Raw genomic sequence first — 6,545 nt, forward strand, 5'->3', positions numbered from 1 at the left:
CGGCTTTTCTTCTCCCCACTCCACCCCTTCTCTCCTCCGTTCTTTCCGTCTTCTGATCAGGTCTCCTCCCTGCTGCTTTTTGACAGGGAGTATGAATTACATCACAGAAGACCATTCCCCCTCTATCCCCCCGTTTGTAGAAATCCTAAACATTTTTAAACAAACTTTCCTTCATTGCATGCTCCTTACTCACTTTTATTTTAAATAATATTTTTTTCTCATTTTTTTTTCAACTGTTCTTTTAGCCTTTTTTTCTTCGCTCTGCTTCAGCTCCATTCACTGGACAAGACTCCCACCAGTTGGTTCTGATTAGTAACAGACTGGCTCGCTTGTAAGCCTTCTGGCATTGCGCCAAAAGATCGCTCTAATGCTTTGGCAGTTATATCCACAGTATGCTTTACATTTTTCAATTTGTCATCTTGTAACCTGACAAATGCTCTTAACAAAAGACAATGGCAAAATACATTAGCCACTTAATTAGATGCAATTTGCTAGGACTTGGTTGCCTTTTGTATTCAGAACTGCCTTACGTCTTTTTTGGCAACAATTCAACAAGATGTCACTAACACTACTGAGAGATTTTGGTCCATATGGACATGATAACATCATGCAGTTGCTGCAAATTTGATGGCTGCAATATCTGCCACACCTTTACACTACCAAAACCAAGCTGAATCACTGACACAAGACAAGATTCACACTTTTGAGGATGTTTATGCCAAATACCGTTTGAATGTCCCAGTTGAAATAAAGGCAATCATAACTAGATGTCTACAGTTAGAAGGAAGGCTGAGTATACTTAATTGAGTGGCAGGTGAACATGAGTCATGTGTAATGATAGTTTGAGTATGTGTTTAAAAAAAAAAAAGTTGATTAAAAGTTAGTTACTTAACAATGTAAGCAGTTGCAAGCTATGATCTTTTGTAATTTAGAAGTTGTTTCCGAGTTTTTCCAGTTCTTTTGTTTTCTCCGAAATATAGCTGTTAGTACAGCACAGCTGCAAGAAATGTACCAATGTGCAAAACCAGAAGGGACAATTCAAACAAGGGAAAAGTGGAATGATGCCCCCTCTGAGTGTTCCAACAATTCTTGGCTTTTAACCTTGGGGTCATCCAGATGTGAGGGGAAGCTGCGTGTCAGCCTTTTCTTAGACTCAGCTCTGGGAAAACCGAGCACTGCCAGAAATGTCGGCTCTCCAGAGACACAGATGGGACCTACTGGTTGTAGTGAACAGGAAGAGTCCAAGTTCAACAACACTGCTCCGTATGTCACATGTTGTGTAGTGTAATGTAATGAAACACAGATTTTTAAGGGGGATGAAAGCAGCTTCTATGTGGATAAAGCATGTGATTAAGGCGCCGAGACCAATATGACACGGGACAGAAAGCGAGCAATTTCTTCAGATATAATAATTTAGAATGACAGGCCTCTTTTTTTGTCAACAACCATCTGGTTTAGTCGCAGCGCAGCTGGTCTGTTACACTGTAAACACCTCCTGAATTAGTTAAATTCAAAGTGAAGACAACTACTTTTGCTTACTCTAGCATGACTGCAGCACAAAGAGGTGATTTCAGTTTAGAGCTGGGCAAGATTTTGGATTGCAACAGTCACTGTAACATTCACTTGTGCAATATCACAATGGCAAAGAACTGCTTATTGGACATTATGTTGGAAGGTTTAGATATGGAAATTCAGAATGCCAGTAATATTTAAAGCATACTGTACACTAAATATGTATAGTGGCTGAGATGCTAAAGTTTACAAAGAACGGTAAAAATGTAGCGTTAAGTTTTTATCATAGAAGAAGTAACTCTGGCCTCGTTCACTGTAGCATGCATCCTTTAATATCTGATTAAGTCCAAACAGCATTAAATACAGGACATGTTGAGAATGGTTTTCAAGTAGAACCAAAATTAACTGCACAAGACTGTATCCCATGTGTTCATGGAAAAAACAAATTTATCGGTCCATCATTCCTCAAATTTGATTATTGCACACACATACATGTACTTGACTTTTTTTTCTTCTCAGAAAATAACAGTTAAAGTTCTGGCAAAATGCGATTCAACTTTTTCTGTATTTTTTGGTGTTCTCTTTAAATTATACACTATTTTTATGATTACAATGAGTTACAAAAAGACAAAAGAAATCAAATATACCCTCCTAGAAGGATTTCTCTTTGCAAAATGCGCAAATAAGCTAACGGTACGAATTGTGTTTCCGGAAAAGATCATGATGCTGATGCTAAGCATTGACAAATCTAAGTTAAACCACAAGTCCTGTTATACAAACATCTATTAACTTACGAGTTCTTGGTAAAGACCATGCGTCAGTAACCATAAGCCTGACCACTTTAATATCCATGTAACGTGGTACGTGACAAGAAAGATCCATTCAAGAATCACCTCAACACCCCCCAGTGTTTAATTCTGAGGAGGGGTGGGCAGCGCTACGCCAGAGGAAACGACTCCGCATTCCTCGCTGGCATAGTTTATTATTAGACAAAATAAGGCAGCATAGCTCATTGGCATTGAGAACACTGTGTGTTTGCCCATGCAGGAAAATGTTAGTGACATTTGCACAGAAGAAAACAGAAAAAATATTTTCCCTCCCATAACTGAGTCATTTTAAGTTCTTGAAAATACAAAGACTGCTTTGAGTCGATTTCATAGAAACTTTTTTTAAGTCTTCCCTAAAGAGTTAAAAAAAAGAAGCTCTTTTTTTAAATGTACGTGAAAAGCAGCTCTGAAAATATGCAGCCAAAAAAAAAAAAATCCTCTGGGTCATTTGGACTGCAAAGAAAACAAAACAAAACACTAGATTCTCATTTTGAGGCTCCAAAAATAACATCAACAAACCACACCAAGATTCCTTTCCTGTCACTCGCTTTGCCCTGTGGTTACCAGGCTCTTTTCAAGAAGCCCAGAGTCACATTGGTTAATAACTATCTTTGAGGTCTGGGTGGGAACTCAAACAGCTGCAATATAATGTTAGATGTAACATCCCAGTGTGGATGATGCAAGTTTGGAACATGGAGAAAGAAGTCTTAAATAAAAGATTAAAAATGTCTGTAATCATCTGGGGATTCAAACTGCGTTTTCCTTGTGTGAGTCTAACCACAAGTAGTCATCGTGGGAGACAGAGAGTGGGCCTTGGACCGATCATGGGTCAATTACTGTGGGAACAGGAAGTATATGTTATTAGGACCGTAGCAGGCTTAATAATATAATCATTTTAGAGAAAGGAGCAGCAACAGCAGACAGTGAATTTTTTTGAGTGATGTGTACGTTTATAATGTCCGTCTTGTATTCGTCTCTGGAGATTCATGCAACAATTACAGCTTGTGTGCTCGTGTAATAAAAAAAATGGGTCGGTATACTTTAACTCACAATTTAACTTTAATGATAACTTTTAGTAAAGATTTAAATGCAAAATATTTAAAACTAAAATGTGCTATTTGCTCTTATTTAAACAAGAACATAAGAGCAATAACAGCGGGAAACAATTATTCCTGCTGTAAATAACATTGATCAATGTAGTTTCAATGATGTTTTCATAAACATCTATTTATTGTCATTTAAAATGTTTTACATAAGTTGTAGGAAAAACAGAAAAGCACAAAATGCCCACCAGAGCAGAATTATAGCACTTCATCTGCCATGTTGTAACAAGATGTTTAAATCTAAATTATAACTGAAAACTTTTCTGATTTTGAACCAGGAAATAAAAAATATAATTGTGTTCCCTCCTGCCAACAATCTAATAGTAATTAGCTGATCTATCAGCCTGTTATCTCTGGTTGCTAGCCTGCAGCCAGTTGCTTAACAAGACGGATGTTGGAAAACTGTATCAGGTTTAAAATTGTAGCTTTCAAAAATCTTTGTTTTTCTTGACATCGGAAACATCGGGAGCTCATCCCCAACTAGAAACATGTTGATTTTTAACATATTATATCAATATGAGCGACAACACAAAATTACCAGAAAATGACTCATTAAATTGAGAAAACATGTGATATCCGACAATGTTGCTGAATGTTGTGATGACGATAAAAATTGCAATTAATAAACAAACTAACATACTTATCAGATTATGTGAAGTACATCCAGCTACTGCAAACAAATTAACCTCATCGTTTTTCAATCGCAACAAAAATGTTTTATTAAAAGTTGCATCTGGCTAAATACTTCCAGGAAGTATTTACGGGCGAGATTCTGGGTTCAAACTAATTGAACATGTTTTAATTCATACCTTTATTTACTCAGAAGGTTCCATTGATATCAGATATCTCATTTTTGAGGGAGACCTGACCCAGGAAGCAGCCACACATCACAAACTGTGGTCCAGTTCTACATTGCTCATAGCCATACCAACAATTTATCTATCAAACACTTGCTGCTTGCAACAAGAAAGCAGCACAACTTCACCATAAGAGATCACAATTCAAGTTAGCTTAAACAAGGAAATTTAGATTCAAAAGCAAACTGGAGTCTACCGAGCATCCAAATATGGAGCTGAAAAAGGGAACCTGTTGTTTTGAGCTCTGAAAGTTCAATTAAGGCATGTATTTTGTGGTCACTGCTAAGGCTGCAGCTAAAATAATAGGAGTGGTGAGTGTTATCCAGAATGTTAAGAAGTTTGATAAACCAAAAAAGGTGCCTGAAGCTGATAAACAGGCTTGGAACAGAGGGGGAAAAATATCAATTGGAGGGAAAAAAAATAACTTCACGGCATATTAAAGGCATAACAGATAAGGTGCACAGGATTGCTAAGACTTTTAAAGGTTTACCCTGTTAAACCAGTTCTGAGGGCCCCTTGAATTGAGGTGAGAGTGGACGTCATTGTGAAATGTAAAGAGCCATGTTAGCCCTTAAGAAAAAAGATTGTAGCAGTTTATGACTCAGGTAAGTGATTTAAAGATATCCTCTAAGAAAATTTGAAATAAGAAATTGTCTACAAGTGACAAGTTGAAGTTTCAGTTGCAGTCCTGTCTGCAAGACAAATACGACAGTATGATGTTCAGTACTGATGTTTTAGCTGTTTGGTGCATGGGACTGCCAGGATGGAATTCATCACATCCTCCAGGGCTGCACACCGTTTACTTCATGAGTCGCGAAGGTATCCGAGGAAAGGCAAAGATAATATTTATCCTTGTGTTGCGCTCGATATGACGAATGACTCGGCCCAGACCCCGGGCAGGCCAAGACAGTGACGCACTACACCTCTTCACCAAGAATGCTGCTGAACATATGCTGCACTGGCAACGACTCCTCCAGTAGGGATCCAGAACGCCCTGTTGTCCTTAGATACAGTTGCCAAAGCAGGATCAGCAGGAAGTATTTACAAGCGGGATTCAGGATATGAGATGCAATGAGCGGCTTCATCATATGAGGGAGGCAGATCTCTTGGCAGTTGTATCAGAACATGTTCAATTGCACTTCAGTAACAAAATGACCTAACAGCACATCTGCATGGTTGCTCATTCATACCATCAGAAGTACATCTGTGTAAAAAAATATGTTATCATAAGTTTCAATTTAGAGTTGATAAGCATCGAATTGATACATTATCTGGGCTTCTACGGAGTGACATCTGTATTGCATTCCTGCTCCAAGAGATTTGTCTCCACTTATAAAATCCAAAAGAAAGCCAACTTTTCATTTACTCTGGCTTTTAAAAGCTGGCAAGTTACTTAAGTTTTTGTACATTTAATCATGTTACAACAACACACTTCAATTTCCATGACGATAAATACTTTAGCAAAAATATGCAATATATAAGTCATGTATATGTATATACATGTTATGTATAATTCAGAGAAAAAAGTGCTTCAAAATACATAAATCTGGTCATCACTGACCAGTGGCAGGAAGTTTGATTAATCTGCTGTCTTGTCCTAATCTGAGCTCATTCATAAAATCCTCCAGAAACTCAGTCCTGTATGAATATAAAACGGACTATTTATTATCACCACATCATTTAAGTCCATTTGTTTCGTCAATGATAGTCTAATTAGATATTTTAAGCATAGACAACCTGTCAGGAAAAACTCCCCACACCCGCCTCTCGCCCAATGACCGCGAGACCGAGACAGGCACTAAGCCCCTCCCTTCCTTGGCGTGGTCGCATTGAGCAATGACGTCTTTTCTCCAGCAGGTGGCGCCAAACTCCACACGGACGCTATGCATGCACTTGGTCGTGATGCATTTAAAGAAGCGCGTAATTTATCAAGTCAACCTTGGAAGTAACAAAAGCATATCTTGGCTATTATTATTATTATTATTATTATTATTATTATTATTATTATTATTATTATTATTATTATTATTATTATTATTATTATTATTATTATTATTATTATTAAACATGTAAAAACAACACTGCAAAGGAAAAAGCTTAGAGTGCTAAATTAAAAGCAGAAAGTCATAGCTTAGCAACAGAAAATAATAATAATAATTGCACATAGCCATGGCAGTTTGAAACACATAAAATAGTATTCTTTGCAAAAAAAAAACAAAGAGAGAGAGAGAGAGAGAGAGAGAGAG

The sequence above is a fragment of the Poecilia reticulata genome, linkage group LG1 (genome assembly GCF_000633615.1).
Source record: "Poecilia reticulata strain Guanapo linkage group LG1, Guppy_female_1.0+MT, whole genome shotgun sequence".
Taxonomy (NCBI): Eukaryota; Metazoa; Chordata; class Actinopteri; order Cyprinodontiformes; family Poeciliidae; genus Poecilia; species Poecilia reticulata.